The 21,108-nt window shown below is 42.2% G+C and overlaps 1 protein-coding gene across 4 annotated transcripts in view; it reads right to left on the bottom strand.

The window, feature by feature from the left end:
• Nucleotides 1-21,108, bottom strand: part of FHIT (fragile histidine triad diadenosine triphosphatase) — a 1,399,398-nt gene that overhangs the window by 1,203,386 nt on the left and 174,904 nt on the right. The window lies entirely within an intron of this gene.

Here is a 21,108-nt window from a genome sequence, read left to right as displayed (position 1 = left end):
GCTCTCATGGGAAACCCAAGCTGGCACCTCCTGGGATGCTCCACTGCCACTCTTTTTCTTTACAGGGATTTCACCCACCTCCCTTTCCTTTGCCTCTACCTCCAGCGGAGAGGAAGTAAAAGGATGGCATAGTAGAAAAGGCACTGGTTCTGGAATCAAAGTTGGGTTGGAATCCCATCTCTGCAACTGATTTGCAATCTGTAATTATAGGTGATTTTTTTTTAATCCCTCTGAAGTTCATTTTCTCCATCCATAAACTGGGCATGCCACCTTCCTGAGTCTCACAATTATCACAAGGGACCCTATGCGCACATCCTGCCAGGTTCATCTTTGGTGTGAACGAATAAAGAGTCTGCAGCACAGTAATTCCACCCACAGGTAAAAACAAGAGGGGGGTGCTACATTGTTGGAAGATACCTTAATTTTTCTTAATACTGTAGCTTTGGCTCTTTCTTAGATCCCAAACTATGTATTTCATAGAGGTCTATAAAGTAAGTCAAGTATTTCCCCCCATTTCCCCCCCATACTTTTCTGATTCCAGAAAGCCACTCTCTGATCATGCTTTTAGTCATGACAGAATCCAGGGCAGACCAGTTTTTAAAAATGTTTCTTGCTGTATTTAATGGTAAAAATGTGCTTGATAATTTTCTTGCCCCCAATTATTTCAGTTCCTAGACTTGTTCTGGACTTCTTCGGCTCCCATTTCCAAAGACAGATCCTCCTTGTCCTCAGGCTGCCCCTTCCAGTCTCTGTTCTCCCACCTGAAGTCAGGCTCCGCTTTGCTCTCAGGGTAAAGAAGATGAGGGCACTCTCTCCTTCCCATGTTGTCCATCTGGTGAGTCTGAGTTCCTCTGGGGGACTCCAGGGCACCTCAGAATTACCCAGAAGAATGAAGGAAAAAACAGCTAATGCAAACCTGCCCTAATCCTCCCACATCCACGGGCTGAATCCAGTGCTCCAAACCCAGGTTTAATAAAGAGGTGACAAGAAGCAGGCCAGCTGTATTGAATATAATGGAAACACAGAAGGAAAACGAAGAGAACCATGGAATAGTAACTATAGTTGCCACATCCTGTCTCCCAAGTGCCACTGGCAGCTGCCAAGATAGATAGGGTTGGAAGTGGACAGGCCCTGGGGATCAAGCCTTGACCTTTCTCAGCCCCATGATGATTCCTGTTTAGGTGACCAAAGGGTCTTGGGTACCATCAGAGCAGAAAAGACATCAACCACAGAAGTCCCACCTCATGGCAAGAATCAATGACCATTCTCACCTGCCCCCCATTCCCTCAGCCTCATTGGCCTCTTTCCCACAAGCCATTACAGAACAAGTGGGGACTGCTTCCGCTTTCAGCTCAGACTGAATCAGATGAATGAATTATTATTGGCTGATCTGTCTTACGAGACTGATCGACATGATATTGGCAACTCCGTATGATTCAACCTCATATCCTGTTCAGCAAAACCAAGTTCACTGTCTCTCACACACACACACACACACACACACACACACACACACCAATAACAACAATAACAAAACTAAACCATTTCTGTGGCTGAGCTACACTGGCCTGAACAAAATGATCTCAAATCCATTTGCCAAAAGGCTACATCTTTTATTTTTTGTTATTGCTGTTTTTGTTTTGGTTTTTGGGTTTTTTTAGGATTTTCCTTATTTATTTGTCAGAGAGACAGAGAGATAGAGAGAACACAAAGCAAGGGGAGTGGCAGGCAGAGGGAGAAGCAGGCTCCCCGCTAAGCAAGGAGCCCAATGTAGAGCTCTATCCCAGGACCCTGGGATCATGACCTGAGCCAAAGGCACTTACTGGACTGAGCCACCCGGGTGTCCCAAAGCTGCATATTTTTTTAAAAAAGATTTTTATTTTATTTATTTGACAGAGATCACAAGTAGGCAGAGAGGCAGGCAGAGAGAAAGGGGAAACAGGCTCCCCGCTGAGCAGAGAGCCTGATGCAGGGCTCGATCCCAGGACCCTGAGGTCATGACCTGAGACAAAGGCAGAGGCTTTAACCCACTTAGCCACCCAGGTGCCCCAAAGCTGCATATTTTAAACTAAAACATATTTACAGTGGCCCTCACCCTTACTTTCCGCTTTTCTAAGGCAAAAGCATTTCAGGAAACTTCTTTAGGAAACCTCCCATCTGAAGCAGCAACAATCCATCATACACAACGCAATCTCTGTGTGTTTCCTTGGTGTAAGGCACAAGAGGCACAGAACAATAAACAAAATGCCATGTCTGCCTCTAAGGAGTAACACCTAACTGGAGAAAGCAGAGGGAACAGGCAAAAAGGTAAAGAATGAAACAACACTATTAGAAATGCCACAAGACAGACCATAATCATTTGCTAAATGAGAGGAACGGAAAATAAGTGCAGTGAGTCGAGAGCCAGGAGCAATCACCTAGAATCTGATTTGAGCCACTTTCCACCTAATTCAGCTCATCAATCACCACACCCTCCCACCTACTTCCTCTGGGAAGTTATCACAGAAAATGAAAATCACCTCTCTGCCTACTCATAACTCCCGGACGACGGTGCCAGAGATATGGACCCAGTAGGTCTCAGACCACTCCCTGCCAATTACTGGACCCATCTCAGAAAGAGACAGAAGAACAGCATCACTTCTGCCAGCCACTTTTCTCTTCCAGATGAGGTCGGCGTGCCATGGGAAGGGGTATCTAAATGCTAATGGCATGTGCTTCGACATAAACTGCAGCCACCTGGCGGTTAAGCAAACTTTTCTAAACCTCTTAATTCAGAAATTCAGAGTTTCAATCCTTCTGAGCAGGGCCCAAGGGTCAAAAACGGCTGTAAGTACACCATAAATGCCAATTTCGGTACAAATGAAGCCAAGTTCACACCACACATCCACTGGCTATTTCAGCTTGTGTCTGTATGCTCTCATGCACACACTCCCGGGTTTCCCAGCTGGTCCTCTCTGCTGACATCCCCACTGAGGACAGTCCCCAGACGTAAACCTGGTCTCCAGTGTCCGCCAGAATTAGGCTGCTTCCTTACCCAAGGAACCAAGGCCAAGTGCTCTGTGAATGGCAGACTCTCAAGGCGGCAGCAGCCCTGGCTGGATCCCTGCTCCCTGCACTAAAGCCACATTAGAATGTTCCATGCAGAAATGAGAAAATGCCCTTTGGGAGAAGAACAACACTGCTACCCTTTGTCACCAGGGCCTGATAGAGGTTCACTCACACCTCAAGGAAACATCTCTAATTAGGCCCTTTCTCTCACCTCCCACATCTAATCATGAGAAAGATCTGTCAATTTCACCCACAAAATATCCCTCAAGCCCTCCCCTTTTCTTCCTCTCTGCAGGCATCCTGTCAGTTGAATATTAATTACTATTACCATTGCCACTTAGGTGGGCCTTGACTCAAGCCTTCTAATATCCTATTTCCACTCCTGCTCTTCCAGTCCATCTGAACATAGCAGCAAGAGGAACTTTCTAAAAACACTAACTGGATCCTAGCATTCTGGACTTAAGACCTTCAGGGTCTTTCTCTTATACTCAGAATAAAATCCTCATCTATAAGGCCTTTTGGGACCTGGTCCTAGTTTCTCTTGACAGGAGACCATCCAGTGCAGGAAGTAGGAGAGGCCTGGCTCCAGCTTCCAACCACCCAGCTAGCATCCAAGGTCCACTGTTCCCCAAGAGAAGCCTGGTCCTCTGCTCACCGTGCGTGCTGTGCAGCTTTGGGCCAGTGAATTACTTTCCCTGTGCTTCATTTGCCTCACATGCAAAGCTGCACATCTCATCGGACAGTAAGAGAAGCAAAGTGAGATACTACATGTAAAACGCTAAGAACAGTGTCAGTCCAAGGAAGTGTTTCATAATCAGCCTGGTGTGCTTTCCTTCCTCAAACACATCTTACCCACCCCTTCCATCCACTGTTTCCTCTGCTTGGAATGCTCTTTTTTTCTTTGTTTGTTTATTTATTTTTAATTTACTTTTATTTTTTTTCAGTGTTCCAAGATTCATTGTTTATGTACCACACCCAGTCCTCCATGCAATTCGTGCCCTCAGTATCCACAACCAGGCTCACCCAACCTCCCCACCCCCACCCCTCCAAAACCCTCAGTTTGTTTCTCAGCGTCCACAATCTCTCATGGTTTGTCTCCCCCTCCCATTTCCCCCAACTCCCTTCTCTTCTCCATCTCCCAATGTCCTCCATGTTATTCCGTATGCTCCACAAATAAGTGAAACCATATGATAATTGACTCTCTCTGCTTGACTTATTTCACTCAGCATAATCTCTTCCAGTCCCATCCATGTTGATACAAAAGTTGGGTATTCATCCTTTCTGATGGAGGCATAATACTCCATTGTATATATGGACCATATCTTCTTTATCCATTCGTCTGTGAAGGGCATCTTGGCTCTTTCCACAGTTTGGTGACTTTGGCCATTGCTGCTATGAACACTGGGTACAGATGGCCTTTCTTTTCACTACATCTGTATCTTTGGGACAAATACCCAGCAGTGCAATTACAGAGTCATAGGGAAGCTCTATTTTTAATTTCTTAAGGAATCTCAAACTGTTTTCCAAAGTGGCTGCACCAACTTGCATTCCCACCAACAGTGTAAGAGGGTTCCCCTTTCTCCACATCCTCTCCAACACTTGTTTTTACTGTCTTGTTGATTTTGGCCACTCTGACTGGTATAAGGTGGTATCTCAATGTGATTTTGATTTGAATCTCCCTGATGGCTAAGGATGATGAACTTATTTTCATGTGTCTGTTAGCCATTTGTATGTGTTCTTTGGAGAAGTGCCTGCTCATGTCTTCTGCCCATTTTTTGACATGATTATCTGTTGTGTGTATGTTGAGTTAAAGAACTCCTCAACTTCAACACGCATGCAACAGATAATCACATCAAAAAATAGGAATGCTCTTGAGCCTCCCCTCCAAATCTGCACCATCACCCCTGCCTCTCTTTCATATCACATCTGCAGAAGGGCCTTCTCTGACGAAAATGGCTCAGTGGGGACTCTCCCATCCCCTCCATTATTCTCCATTGCAGCTCTGCATTTTATTCATACCACTTCTTAGCATGTTCAGCCTTTCTTTGGCTTATTCAGTTATTTATCGTCTTCCTTTTTTTAAAGACTTTTATTTATTTATTTGACAGAGAGAGATCATAAGTAGGCAGAGAGACAGGCAGAGAGACAGGGGGAAGCAGGCTCCCTGCTGAGCAGAGAGCCTGATGAGGGCTCGATCCCAGGACCCTGCAGAGGCTTAACCCACTGAGCCACCCAAGTGCCCCCAGTTATTGATCGTTTTCCTCTTCCACGAGATTTTAATCTTTATAGGGAGTTGGACTATATTTATATTGTTTACCATTGAACCCCAAGCATCTAGAATATCACCTTGACTCAAAGATCCTCTACTAAGTTACTCATTATTCTTTTTACTTTTCTTATGAGGCTTAAGTATATTTTGATACGACTAATTGGTATTTAAGTCTGTTTCAGATGACACTGTTTATCAATTTAAAATGACCCTGTGTCTTTAGGAAAAAAGTCACTATCTAAATTGTCAATAGTGAGTAAAAGGATGAGTCTTGTTCCATCATCTTCAAGCCCCCTTGCTCCCTAGAGCCCAGACCAACTCTCCAGGGCTGGGAATGGAGTACATACACTTTGCCTGGCCTCTTCATGGCCCAGCTTCCCCCATGCCCCTTAAAGTACATACAGACCTTTTTTCCAGTCCTCCCCTCCCTTCAGGAAGATGCTTAGCAAATCAAACTCTAAATGCTCCCTTGGTTCAACCCAATTCACCCTCTCTCTCCCTCTCTCTGTATAGATAGAGGTATGTGTGTGGATGTCTGTGTGGATGGATATATATATAGCACACGTACTTTTGTGTATATTTAGATGTTGTGTTAGCCCAGATAGCACAGAAAGCTTCAGGCAAGGCCCGTGTGATCCTAATCTATTAAAGCGTGCTATCCCAGGGAAGCAAAAGGGAACAGAAGAGATAAATGAGGCAGGAAAGGAAGAAAAGCAGATACAGAATACATTTCAGAGCTGGCTACCACTGTTCTCAAGCACATCTGTTTGTCAGGTATCTCTGGCCCAAACTTCTGAGAGAGGACATGGGAATGAGAGTTTCTCAGGAGAGTCACATGATATCCACCCAATGCATGAAGGATTGGGGGCAGTCACTGTAACCGTCTTCAGCCATTAGAGGCAGCAGTAGTGACAAGGGTCGACAACCATGAACACAGCCCTCATCAGCAAACATGCAGGTCTGCAGTGGGGCCCAGCCCGAGTTGGGTACAGCTGAATGAAAAGGTGATGGCCACCCACATGGTAAGCATGTGACATATAAGCTCACCACTCCCATAGCTTGCACTTAGGGCAGACATGTCCCATTTTTTAACAGTATTTTGTCTAGCTGACCCAGGTTCAGCCTCTGGACCCACCTCAGCACAGCACTGTCAATAGCAACTACACCCAATAAAACATGATATATCTTCAGGAGAAAAGGTGGTGGTAAAAACGCTCTTCCCTATACACTAACCAATTTGATCTCTGCAGATTGCAATGTTCAGTGGAGAAGTTACAATTCATCTCTATCGAACAGACTGGCAACTGAGGCATCGTATGGCGTATGGCATCAAGGCAGTGACACACTTTTGGAGCAGGGCTGAACACCGAGATTTGTGACTTCTAGGTTATGTGGAAAAACCTAATATACATGTTCTATAACTCAATGGCTGAGAATCATCTATTTTGTTAATTATCAGAGGATAAACAAAATGCTTCTTAGGCCCTGTTCTCCTCTCTTTGTTTTTTCCTAACACACACTGCAAGACAGAAATAAGAACCTTAAAAAAAAGAAGAGTTACAACAGTAAAGCAAATAAGTATAATATCAGACTTAAAAAAAAAAAAAAAATTCAGGGACGCCTGGGTGGCTCAGTTGGTTAAGCGGCTACCTTCAGCTCAGGTCATGATCCCAGCGCCCTGGGATTGAGTCCCGCATCGGGCTCCTTGCTCAGCAGGGAGTCTGCTTCTCCCTCTGCCTCTAGTCTGCCACTCTGTCTGCCTGTGCTTGCGCTCTGTATCTCTCTCTCTCTCTCTCTAACAAATAAATAAAATCTTAAAAAAATAAAAATAAATAAAATTAAAAAAATAAAAATTCAGACCCAGTGAGTTGCCTGACTGGATCAGTAGGAAAAGCTTGTGACTCTTGATCTCAGGCATGGGTTTGAGACCCATGTAAGTGGTAGAGATTACTTAAATAGGTAAAAGTTAAAAAAAAAAAAAGACCAGAAATGACAATGACAAAAACACAGCATCAAGCTAATGAAAACGATCAGTTTTGGAAAGTGGAAAATGCTACACAAGGGAAGCCCTTCCACAGCATCTTCATATCCCTCAGCTCCACAGATCAGGAACCAGTGCCCATGGCCCTCCTTGGTATTTTGGGAGAGGAGAATACCACTTAAATGCTACCCTTTCTAGAATCAAACTCTGTATACCCTAACATCCTAGCTCTCATCCTTCTGCATTTGACACCAGTCTTGCAGATTTAGCATCTCACAGTGATACATACCTAATTTATGGGGCAAAGTTTATTTCACATAAAGCAGTTCTGACCTTCAGTGCAGTGTGATTAGAAGTCAATCTGCCCATGTTCTTCTTAAGCTTTGACATTCATTACAGGAAAGATGTGTCATTATTTCTACTGACCCTTCATTCCTCCCCCATCCACCAAATATACCCACCCAAATGTTCAGAGCTTTGTGTTTGCATCTTAGTAATCTGTCATCCAGTACTTGGCAGGGAAAATGTACCATCATATGGCATCAAGAAAATCTGGAGGTCTGGCTAAAATTTCATGGATCTGATATTTAAGTCTTATTGGGGGTCTGCTACATGCAGAGAACCATACTAAGAACTGACAGTCCCCCAGATGCATTCCTGGTCCCATTTCTCCCTCCTAACCTCACATTCATCCAAGCCCTTTAAATCTTTTGCTCTCAATTTTTCTTCAGTAAAGTTCATGTCCCCACTCACATTATCCTTCCTGCATGAACACCAACCAGACTGTCCTTCCCTTCAGTAGCTGCTTCTGCTTTGAGGAGCCCAGCTAGACCCAGCCCTGAATTCCTCAGTAGTGAACTCAGCTCCCCTAACATAATCTCTGCCCATTCCTCCCTAATCTCAGCCAAGCCTTAATCATAGATAGACAGATATACAGAAATGAATAAAATGCTATTCCTTTCCTTTACTTTTAAAAAAAGATTTTATTTATGGGGCACCTGGGTGGTTTAAAGCCTCTGCCTTCGGCTCAGGTCATAATCTCAGGGTCCTGGGATCAAGACCTGCATTGGGCTCTCTGCTTAGTAGGGAACCTGCTTCCTCCTCTCTCTCTCTGCCTGCCTCTCTGCCTACTTGTGATCTGTCAAATAAATAAACATAATCTTAAAAAAAAAAAAAGATTTTATTTATTTATTTGACAGAGAGCGAGCGAGAGAGAGAGAGCGAGCACAAGCAGGTGAAGTGGCAGGCAGAGGGTCAGGGAGAAGCAGACTCCCTGCTGGGCAGGAAGCCTGATGAGGACTCCATCCCAGGATGCTGGGATCATGACCTAAGCTGAAGGTTGACACTTAAACGATTGAGCCACCAATCACCCGTTCCTTTCCTTTAATGTTCCAAGCTGTATCATATAACCCACTAGGGGGATTAAGAAATCAATTTAGGGAATTATTACCCAAATTTTTTCAAAAATTAAGATAGCATTGATTAGAAAATAGAATATATCTCACATAGTAAGGGTAGGTTTGTTTCATGAGCGGCTGTGTGTGTGTGTGTGTAAATGTATTCCTTATTGTGAAAGCTAAAGTTCCCCACAGGGAGAAAATCATCATTTAAACACATAATGATACAAAATCTATGCATGCAGAATCCCTAGAGTGACACATAATCAGCACTCAATATGCACATATGATGGGAGAGATCAGCACTAATAAGAAGCAGGCCTAAGGTTCTGGCAATGGTGAGAACCCAAACCTTCGAAAGCTCATGTTCATCTTATTACTTTCTGCTCAAAGCCACAGTACGTACCCCCATCTCCCCAGAATATAATGTAAACTCATGAGTATGGCACTTGAGGACCTCCAACTTTATCTTCTACTATTTGTCACCCTACCCTACCTTCTGTACCATACTGTTGCTATAATGTTTTGTTTGTTTGTTTTGCCATATTCCAAATATATTCTGTATTTTTTGACCACTGAGCCTTGGAACAAACTCTTCCTTTGCACAACAATGTTCTCTCTAACCACTAAAGTCATAAGCTTATTGCGAATAGCTCTTGTTTTGTCTCTCCACCTAACTTTGCCATCTTCCTTCTGGTTACATTATTCTCTTCCCTTTGAGTAACTCCCCAAAGTTTCATGTGTTCCTGGTTGTGTTATCAATCATAACATCCCACTGCCTTTTGCCACAAGGGAAGCCATGTGACAACTCTATAGTGATTGGTTGGGAAAAAAGGCATGCAATCCAGGACAGACAATTGTATTCTATCCCTGGGGCATAAGACCTGCTTTGTGTTGTAAAAGCAGTCCCCAAAGACTAGTAGTCCTTTCCTGTGCATCAGAACCAGATGGAGGGCTCATTAAACCATAGATAATCTGGCTTGCTCCATGCCCTCTATCCCCCCACCAAGTTTCTGATTGCGTAAGTCTGGGGTATGAACAGAGATTTATATTTCTAACAAATTCCTAAGTGTACTAGCTTCCTATTGCTGTGGAACAAATTACCACAAATGTAGTGGCTTGAAACAACACAGATGTATTCTCTTATAGTTCAGGAGGTCAGAAATCCAAAATAGGTCTTAAGGGACTCACATCAAGGTACTGCCAGCAGAGCTGGTTCTTTCAGGAACCTCTAAAGGAGAATCTGTTCCTTGCTTCTTCCAGTTTCTAGAGGCCTCCTGCATCCCTAGGCCCATGGTCCCTTTCTTGCATCTCCAACCTCTTCTTTATGTCGTCATAACTCTTACTATTAACTCTGGTTTCCCTTTTTATAAGGGCCCATGTGATTCTATTGGGTCCACCCAGGTCATCTAGAATAATCTCTTCATCTCAAAATCCTTAATTTAATCACATCTAAAAAGTCCCTCCTGCTGTATAAGATAACGTTCTGGGAATAAGGATGTGGACATGGTTGAGGAGCCCTTATTCAACCTACTATTCCAGATGATGCTGTTCCTGATAGTCCAGGGCCCACACCTCAAAAACCACTGAATGACCACTAAAATAACCATTTTAATTATTCTTTAGTCTGCCTACCTCTTCTCTATCCCACCAGATTCAGAGTGTGCTGAGGGCTGGATTAAATCTTGGTCCTTTTTTAAAAAAATGCTTTAATTCCACTTACATCCTCATTTGTGAATGCTGGTATGTACATCTTTCAGTTAAAGTGGGGGAACAGGCAAACAAAAAAACTTGGGAAGCTAATACCCTAAAGTAGGAGTGGTTAATAAGATTGACTGTATTTTTTAATGTCCAACAATACCTTGTTTACCACCTGATTAGGCTCCTAAATCTCAAATTCCACTGTTATTGACTATTAGATATTGCCATTTTGATGGCCAGAGATATTTCAAGTTTTTCTTAAACCAGATTCGGGTATCTAGGCCCATCCCACACTCCACCTCATGGGCCCATCTCAGAAATGGCTTCACCACACATTAGAACCAGAAATCTCACCAACATCACATCAAGAACAGCTGACGTATATACACCATTGGTATGTACCTGGAAATGTTAAAGTTCTCTGCAGATATTTACTCATTAGTTCTTAGAGGGTTTATTTATTTTTTTTTTAATCTACCCAAATCCTAAACAAGGACATAAAACTAAAATTATTTTATAGATCCATATTAGTAAGTTCACAGTGCAGCTTAGAAACAATCAGACAAAAAAGAAAACAAAGGTTTTCCAAAAGGTCTGATTCTTTGAAAACATGAGGGGACTGAAACTGGGTCCTTTGCATTCTCTTCCAGCCTCCTAATTCTGGGTATTGAGGTATCTGTCCTTTGTTCTTGGTGATTTATTATATCTGATTATAACTCTTAGAATTCAAACATAAGGCTCTGCCTTCTTTTCCATCAGGATTTTAAAATCAATATCTTTACCATTTATGAAATTGTGTGATGTGCTTTGAAGACTTAAGGCATCTTAGAGAAAGACGGAATGTCACCTTGTACTATCGTACCAATGTATTAAATAATGACTTCTTTAAAAATCAAAAGCTTGTTGGTTGAAATGCTATTAAATCATAACCTTTATATAAAAGCAGCACATGATCATTTCAATGGTACAAAAGGCAGACTTTAACTACAGTAGGTGAGAACTGTTACAACATAAGAGAAGGAGGTAACCTAATTTTGTAACCATTTAGTTACCTGCAAAATGGAAGAAAAAGTTTTCACAAAAAATAAGTGTTACTCAGTATATTTATCAGCAGCGAACATGTACCAAGGACTGTGTAACAGGGCTGAACAGGAATTCCTACCCTGATGGGGTGAATTATCTAGTGGGAAGAACACTAAATAAATCATTACAAATAATTAAGTACGAGAGAACAAAATAAAATGAAGGCACTCCAGGAGCGATGAAAGCATAAAACCAAGCATGGAACAGATCTGGAGAACCAAGAGGCTCTCCAGGGAAGATAACATTCCACTTGAAATACTAAGGGCATGTGAGTGCTGAGAAGCAACAAAGAAGGGAAAAGAATCTTCCAGTGAGTAATGAACATAGATAGATGAAGGGCAGGGGCAGAGGACGGACTGGAAACACGGAGGCTTGCTCAAGAACTTAAACCTTGACGAGGCAGCTAGGAAAGAGCTGATAATCTGTCTGAGTTCAGTCAGTCAGCATTTTGCATTTTAAGTGTCCTGGTTCAAGACCACTTTCTAGAAAGGAGGCTCTCCTATAAAACTGAGTGCACTGAAGAGAATCTCAAGAAAGTTCAGTGCTCGTTGAGAACATAATCATGATCTAAATGATACCTGATAAAAGTGTTTGTCAATGGGCGTGATTTTCTTAAAGGAACTTAAGATAATTCGGCAACTACATAGAGACACAACATGAGTTTTTCTACTGAAATCTTTAGTTTACATATATCCATGAGCAGGGGTGGAAGGAACTATCTGCATTTTTTTAAATTAAATTTGATTTTATTGTATTTTTTTCAGTGTTCCAAGATTCATTGTTTATGCACCCAGTGCTCCATGCAATACATGCCCTCCTTAATACCCACCACCAGGCTCACCCATGCCCCCACCCCTCTCCCCTTTAAAACCCTCAGCTGTTTCTCAGAGTCCAGTCTCTCATGGTTCGCCTCCCCCTCCAATTTCCCCCAATTCACTTTGCCTTCCTTGCCCTAATGTCCTCCATGTTAATCCTTATGCTCCACAAGTAAGTGAAACCATATGATACTTGAGTTTCTCTACTTGACTTATCTGTATTTTAAGGTGTCCTCACTAGGTTTGTGACATTGTGCCCGGACAGCATGCCACACACAGATAACAACACTTCCTACTCAGAGATCTCATTACAAAAACCCTTCATCAAGCTCTTACTACGTATGAGTGACTCTGCTGAGGGCTCTACACACATCTCTCCTTGAACCTTCGCAACAACTCTGGCAGTTATGCACAATTATTATTCTCCAGTTACAGATGGGTCCCCTGAAGTTCAGAGGGGTGGAGTAACTCTCCAAGAACACAATGCAAGTCAGCTTTGGGGGCTCTCAACCCACCCCACTGTTATCCAGGAAAGCTCTCCTTTTGTTGAATTCTGACCATTCTTGCTGGGGGGACTAAGGGTGCTTTTCTACCCTGTTTCGTTTCTCATCGAATTACCATCTAATGGTTATTGCCAGTGTTTAATAAGCGATGCATTATCCCCGAGCATTGGAATTAATATCATTACTCAGAGATAGTAAACAGAAGTTTGCATTTGTGCACTGCCTGGAGGTGAAGCATCAATAAAGAGCCTGAGGTGGGAGGAAAAGATGAACATCCAGACTTGACTCAGAGGCAAGGGATGCAATTTGAAGCGGGGTAATAAGAAATTCTGCCTAGGCAAGCAGAGACACACAATCCTTCACCACTCCTTGCCCAAACTGCCTGGTTGCATTTATCCTCGTGCGGCTTTTCTATCCTGCACAGGGACCAAGAGTCCCAGCCCTGCCCATCACACACACACACACACACACACACACACACACCCCTCGTGCATGCCCTGGGGTGCCCAGCATGCAATATTCTAGGAGCAATGAGCTGCGAGTCCCTTTGACGAAGTTTGCTTGGGGCCCAGGAATTTTAATCTACATCCATGAACTGAAGACATTTAAATTAAAAACTTCCTACCGATTCAGCAACAGCTTGGAGAAGGGTGCCCAAATTTACTGAATTGGCCTGCAGCTTCACAAATGGCAAAGTGGCAGCCGCAGATAAGGAGCCGCTCATTACTGAAAGTATCGATGTTAACCCCATGCATTGAGCAGAACAAAGGATCATTAATGGTTCCAAGGCTTGTCACAGCAGAATGGAGTGGTGGTGATTAGACAGCATCTACACACGCTTTTCTTGTGACACTTCTGATTCTTAAACCCCAGTATAAGAGCATGTGTGAATTTTTATGATTTGCGTCACATGCTATGCTCCTGGCTGGATACATGAGACAGCTTCCCCATTCCAGCATTTCACAATGAGCAAAGAACAAACAATAAGCAATGACAGCAAGAGAAGAACCACTTTCCAGGATCTTATGGTTAGTTCTGACATTTGGGAAATTACTTGAGCGCCAGAAGTTAATTTCTGCAATGTGATCATGTTTCTGCATGTGCCCACCTCCTTTCTACCCTTCATTTTGTCACATGCAGACTGGACCCCTCGACCTAGAGAGTCACATTTTTGATGTAAGATTTTCTTTCTTTATGAAATAAACAAGGAAATAGCCTGTAAAGCACCAGAAATCTTGGAAACGTACATTTACCTATTCCTTTGTTCATTCAATCGATACCTGTTGAGTACCTACTAAGAGCCAGGCATTTTCCTAGAAGCTGAGGACCCCTCAGTGAACATGACAGCTGAGGAACACAGACAATAAATAAGCGGTCCATTAGACAAACAAATTAAGTTTGGAGTAGTAAGTGTCAGGAAGGAAATAAAGCCAGGCAATGTGATAGGTTCTTCCTGCTGGGTGGTTGGAGAAGGACTCTCTGGGAAGGTGACATTTGAGCTGAGAGCTGCATGACAAGGAGGAGCCAGACATGCAAAGATGTGAAGAGTGTTCTAGGTAGAAGAAATGGCAAAGCTCAAAGGCCCAGTGACAGGAACAAGCCTGGCTTGTTCACGAACGGATGAAGCTCAATGTAACTTGAGGAAGGTCCCGTAGATGGGAGATAAGGTCAGGGAGGGAGACAGGAACAGATCAGGTGGGGGCCTTGCAGGCCATGGTGATTTTGTATTAGGATTTTATACTCATGACAAGCAGAGCCACTGAAGATTTAAAGCCAGAGGATGATGGGTTCTGACATTTTAAGAATTATAGCTGATTTTGAGTCATGGATAAAATTGTGTCCCATCCCAAGGATGTCAACTCCTCACAGATCCTAAGGACCCTGTCTTTGTTGGGATGTGTAGTGATTAAGAATACGGTATGAGTCAGAAAATCTACGTTTGAATCATTGGTCTGCCATTAATATGCTGTGTGATTTCTGGGACTCCACTTAAGTTACTAAAGCCTTAGTTACTCCATATAAAAACTGTGGTAATAATTCCCCCAGGGTTTTGGAGAGAAAGAAATCAGACATTACCAATAATGGAGTAGCCCTAGTGCCTGGTCTATGGTACACGTTCAGAAAACAAGAGCTTTAAATATTCGTATCATTAATACTAGAGAAAGAGAGGAAAGGGTGAGGCAAAGGACTCGGCAAGTGCACAGACAGCTAGGGTAGAAGACAAACCTCCAGGAAGCAGATGGAGGTTTCCATCAGCAGAGAACATCTCTGTGCTCCAGGTCCCTGGATAAATGCCACCTCTTTAATGTTCTGCACATGGTAGAATTTGAACCAAAATGGAATTCTAGCAGCACTGGAAACAACCCAAATGTTCATGAGCAGCAGCATGGATCAGGAACATGTGGTATATTCATGCAATGAGATGTTCCACGGAAATGAAAAGGAAGGAACCGTGGGCCCTCCCGAAACTATGGATGAATCTTTCAAATGTATTCATTGAAAGAAGCTGGAGAGTAGAGACTACAGGCTGTGTGATTCCATTTAGATGAAGCTCAAGATCCGGTGAAACTAACTGATGTTGACATCCAAGTACTAGTTACCTATTGAGGAAGTGTATTTGGAAAACATTTGGAAGGGGCAAAAAGGAACCTGCTCACTCACTCAAAAGTCTTGTGTGCCTTGATTTAGATGGTGGTTGCATAGAGATACACGTATATAAACATAACATCAATCTGTATTCTTAAGATTTCTTTTTTTTTTTTAAAGATTTTATTTATTTTATTTGATAGATAGAGATCACAAGTAGGCAGAGAGGCAGGCAGAGAGAGAGGAAGGAGGAAGCAGGCTCCCTGCTGAGCAGAGAGCCCGACGCGGGGCTCGATCCCAGGACCCTGGGATCATGACCTGAGCCGAAGGCAGCGGCTTAACCCACTGAGCCACCCAGGCGCCCCCTTAAGATTTCTTTTTAAGAATTTATTTATTTATTTGAGAGAGAGAGAGCATGAGCAGAGGAAGCAGCAGAGGGAGAGGGAGAATCAGATGCCCCACTGAGCCGAGAGCCTGATGTGGGGATCATGACCTGAGCTGAAGGCAGACACTTAATCGACTGAGCCACCCAGGTGCCCTTATACTGAGATTAGAATACTTTATAAACATTTATTGTGTGTATATTATACCTTAATTCTTTAAACTCATACCCATTTATTTATTTATTTTGAGCAAGAGAGCAGGGGTTGGGGAGAGGAGCCAAGGGAAAGGGAGAGAGAAACTCTTAAGCAGGCTCTATGCCCAGCATGGTGCCTGACGCCTGGCTTGATCCCACGTCCCTGAGATCATGACCTGAGCTGAAACCAAGACTCAGATACTTAACTGACTGCATCATCCTTAATTTTTTTTAAAAACAGTATCATTTCAGGGGATCAGAATTAGCTAAATAAACAAACAAATGGTGACTGCTGTCTTCAGGAGAATGCCAAGCTCATCTGCGAGCTCATTCATTTCGAAGGCTGCTTCCCCCTTTCTATATTAAACAGCTCTACCCATACTGACGACCACAAGGAAGGCAACAAACCACAGGGAACAGATGCAAAAAAGCTCGGCATCATTGCAGGACAACTGGGAAGTGTGTCAAACTGTGGCCATGACTGACTTCTCAAAAGCCATTCCTGCAACTGACAGCGACTGCTTAGCACCATACCTCTCATTTGCACTGAATTTGTGTACAATGAACGAAAGCTCAGGGGGGCACGGGCGCTTCTCTTCTATATTAGGAATATATCTCAGGTACTTGGGTGCTCTATAAAGAATAAAAATAATAACAGGAGGCTGTGGAACAACTTAGGTTGAGAGCATATGTTTAGACAGCACTTTTTTGGCATTTTAATGAAGGAAACTCAAAGGGCTTCCAGCATCGGGAAAAAATCGAAATGGAATTATTTCATTTCCATGATAAAGCACCCAACCCACAATGCAAAAGCCATTAAATCTCATCATGTGGCGTTAAAAAATGCTTTTCGGCTAAGATCAGCCAAAGATGTGCCCAGGGCAAATTTTTATGACCATATCATCACGACCTGAAATTCAAATCAGTAGACGAGCTAGAAATACATGCTCATCAGAACAGCTCGTTTTTCTGCATCTATCTCAGTGAAAAATGGTAGCAGAAGAAACCTTCCTTTGCTGGAAAAACACTATCAAATAATAAAACAATTCAGGACCAGTTTTCACAAAGTAATAACAGGCCATGCATAATTGATCGCCCTTAGTCTGTGTCTCCGGGCATCACAAATCATAGTTACTAGCGCTTCAACCAAACAAACCTCCGTTCCAGAATCAGGCGGTCAGTTTCGGCACCACCTGACACTACTTTAGCACCTTTAATGCCCACTTTGCTGCACTGTTCTTCAGCTGCTCCTTCAGTAAGGTTCTTGTATTCCAAAAAATGCTACACGTCCTTCTTGCTGGGTGTTTACTCGCTATCCCCGATGGGAGGCAAAGGTAAATTCTTCTAGAAGTGAATTGATTTGGACTTACGATCTCACCTAGGGCTGGCAAGGGAATAAGAACTACCCTGGGAGATAAAGCACTTTCCTGTGAAGTCATATCCTAACTCCTTCCATTAAAACCCTGGAATCACACTAAAAGCAGGAGAGAAACACTGAAATTATATCAATTCTTTGGTCTACCACGTATTCGAGCAGCTGTATCCATAAAAAAAGAATAAATAATTCATTCCAAAACTCTCTTTCTCTCCACAACCCAATGCTCACAGCTTTAGTTGCAAAGGAGATATGAACCAGGGCTTAGGAATTCTGAGTGATGCCTCAGCCACCACAGGAACCGTATCCCTCTGCCTTACCCTTCTTCTGTATGTAAGGCTAATGGTGTAGACCTGGGTTGTCCACATAGCCAGAAGCCACATGTGTCTATTTAGAAACTGAAGTTTTACGAGTCCAAATTGAATATACACAGAATTTCAAAAACTGCCTACCTCCCCCAAAGAATATAAAATATATCTCAGTAATTTAAAAATATAAATTACATGTTGAAATGATAATATTTTTGACTATTGGGTTAAATAAAATATATTATTAAAATTAATTCTACCTCTTTCTTTTTACTTTTTTAATATTACTTTTAATTTTTATTTCCATTACATCTGTGACTCACATTGTATTTCATTTGGACAGCACTGATCTACTGCTACTGGGCCTAGGAGTCTTTCCTTGTGGAAATAGGGAATTATAATCCAACAGTGCATATAGGGAAAGAAGCAATAATATAATCAACAAGTATATTACAGGTTTCATTATGCTGACACTTTTCTAAGCACATTTAAAAAAAAATAGAAAAGAAAGAGAAAAAGCACTTATGCTCCTGAAACAATGAGATAATACTAATTTTCAAATCAAACCAGCTTAAACTTACTTTCTGCCTCTGGCCTCAGTTTCCCCATTTGTAAGAGAAATGCATATACCCACTTTTTAGAAAACTACTGAGATAATACAGATCAGTGCTTGACATACCACTGAGTACCAAGGGAATGGAAGAGATTTTGGTATCAGACATGTTGAGCCAGGAGCTAGAGGTACACTGAAATGGAAATGTTCATTAAGCAGTTGGGAATCTAAGGCTGAAGACCAATAGAGAAAGAAATTTGATAAAATCACTAATAAGCTTACACAATAGACATTGCAAACTCAGAAAGTACTCCGGAGCCAGAAAGGAGAGAAGATGAGTGACACCAGGAGGCTGGGGTATGTGCACGTGCATCGCTAAGTGGGAAGCAAACACCCCATCTAAACCGCACACCTCTGGCTCGGCTCCAGAACTATCACGAGGGAATAATAATAGTAGTGTGGCCAGATTTTCCAACTTTTAAAGAGAATCTAGAAATTAATATTTTTAAATGTTGAGAGAATTTTTTTCAAAAGGCACTCATTCCAGATAGAGCCCATGGGCAAACTGTTTAACACATCTGCTGCCCAGAAGGTCAACAAGATGACTTGTTAAGACTCCTACTAAAAGAAAGCTAACAGAAATCTCAAATAACATTCCCACCAGCCCCAAAACATTTGAGCTGCCAAAGCTGGGGAGGGAGCATCCCCCCTCCCTCCTCTTAGCTTCTCATGCAGCACAATTCAGTTGCCCGGACTACATCTGTCCCAGCGGTCTGTCTCTCTCCCAGATCCTGACCTGGATGTGTGGAGAATGTTTCAAAGAGAACTGCAAAAGCTCTTGGACTCTGCAGGAGACACATGACATCATCAAAGGTGCTCCTCTGGCTATTATTCACTGCCTACTTTAGGTCTCTCTGGAACATTCTGTGTTTTCATTTCAGGCACTCTCTGCTACCCAATTGGGTAAATAAATTACCATTTTGTATAAATGGGTACAATCTGTAAACCTAAAAGACTGCCTTGCAGAATAATATTTTATTCTATCTAATACTCTAAAAATATCATACTTAAGAAAGAAATAAATACCGGTGGCCTCTCTATATCTATAGTAGGGAGTAAAGGGATTTATAGGTGAAAAATTAAAATTACAGTAGCTACTCCTTCCTCTAGTAAGTGATTCGTAGGAAATGCATTTTAAAGAGGATGACTTTCCAGCAAAGATTTTAATTTTAATTTAACCTTCCCAGAAAATGAAGTGCTTTGTGTAGATTCTTTTGGTTTTATTTAAGGCATAAAAATTAGTTCTGAGCTGTGATAATTGTGGGCTTAGGAATGTAATCATTCTAAGCACCACTTCTGACTTGCTTATAAACCCTACAGATCTTGAGTTGCTGTTTATTGCTAATTCAAAGTTGGCAAGTTATTTAATTGTGAAGCAGAACTTGAAGTCAGTGTCATGGAAAGGTTGGAGGTAAATTGCTCTGTTTTGCTTTCAACAGGTTACCATCCAGACTGGATGCATGGTGTGGTACAAGGCAGGTTTCTGGGAATGTGCTTCTCTAGCTGTTAATCTTCTTAATTAAAATGGGAGTGGTGACATGTTCCAAGGGTGGAATAAAATATTAGATTTAATATTAAGCCAGAATTCTACCTTTTTTTTTTAAGATTTAATTTATTTATTTGTCAGAGAGAGAGAGCAGGACAAGGGAGAGCAGCAGGCAGAGGGAGAAGCAGGCTCCCTGCTGAGCCAGGAGCCCCATGCACAACCCAGAACCTTGGGATCATCACCTGGGTGGAAGGCAGAAGCTAACCAACTGAGCCACCTAGACATCCCCAGATTTCTACCTTTTGACACCAGTCACAGATAAGACAAATAATCATAGTTCCTATTATCCACATGTACGATTTTTAGACTTACCTGTGGCTTTCTGTTGTGGCTCTGAAGAGCCAACCTAAATAGCATTGCTTATATTTTGTTTAAAGAAAATAAAGGGGGGGGGAGGCAAGGCTTTGGCCATGAAAATTTTTGATGTCCGTAATATAGCTGGTAAACTATTTCTAAACATTTCAGAATTATGTGTTTGAATCCATGACAACACACACACACACACACACACACACACACACACACACACACATACACACACATAATCAACATCAACCAAAGTGCCATATGGCATGTTTCTCCTCCTTTATAATAAATAGAGGTTCCCCGGAACGTTTTTAGAAAAATGAATTTACACTTAAGTATAGGACACATCTGAACTAAGATTCCCTTGAACAAAGTTATCATCTTTACACAGCACTGTGCCTGAAGGTTATGGTACAGAAACCACTGAAAATTAACTTAATTAAAATGTTTGGCCTATACCTGTAGGTAGTACGTATTTTTCAGTAACTCAAGAAACAGATAAAGATTCTTCCCTAATTTTACATCTCCTAAAATTCCCGCTTAAGAAACAATAATAGAAATGTCTACCTGCCCGAACACTTACAGTGTGCTTCTCAGGGTTTGGGAGTAGATCCGAAGGCACACTGTGGACCTGTGTTTGATGTGGGTCCCAAGACACACTTGGTAGGAACTCTTCAGTGTGTTGTTGTCATTCTTTAGTCACCTATTCAAAAGGATGAGCAAGCACACTGCGTAACATCAGGCCCCTTCTAGACTTTGGGGATACAACAATAAACGTGGCATATTCCTGCCCTCAAGCACCTGAAAATCTCCTTCACTCAGCATCTAATGGATCCAAAGCCAGGGAGCAGGGGTATTTCAAGGCCACAGATTGCAACAGGGAAAAATAAAATACTAGTACTACTGGGTATTCATTTGTCTATCTCTTTAGTTCTTTCTAAGTATCAATCTTTTTACATAAATTTCTGGCTTCTCTTTAAACATACACACACACACACAC

This window comes from Neovison vison, chromosome 6, assembly GCF_020171115.1.
Source record: "Neovison vison isolate M4711 chromosome 6, ASM_NN_V1, whole genome shotgun sequence".
Taxonomy (NCBI): Eukaryota; Metazoa; Chordata; class Mammalia; order Carnivora; family Mustelidae; genus Neogale; species Neogale vison.
The sequence above is the reverse complement of the archived record's forward strand: the minus strand, read 5'-3'. Positions and strand labels throughout refer to the sequence as shown.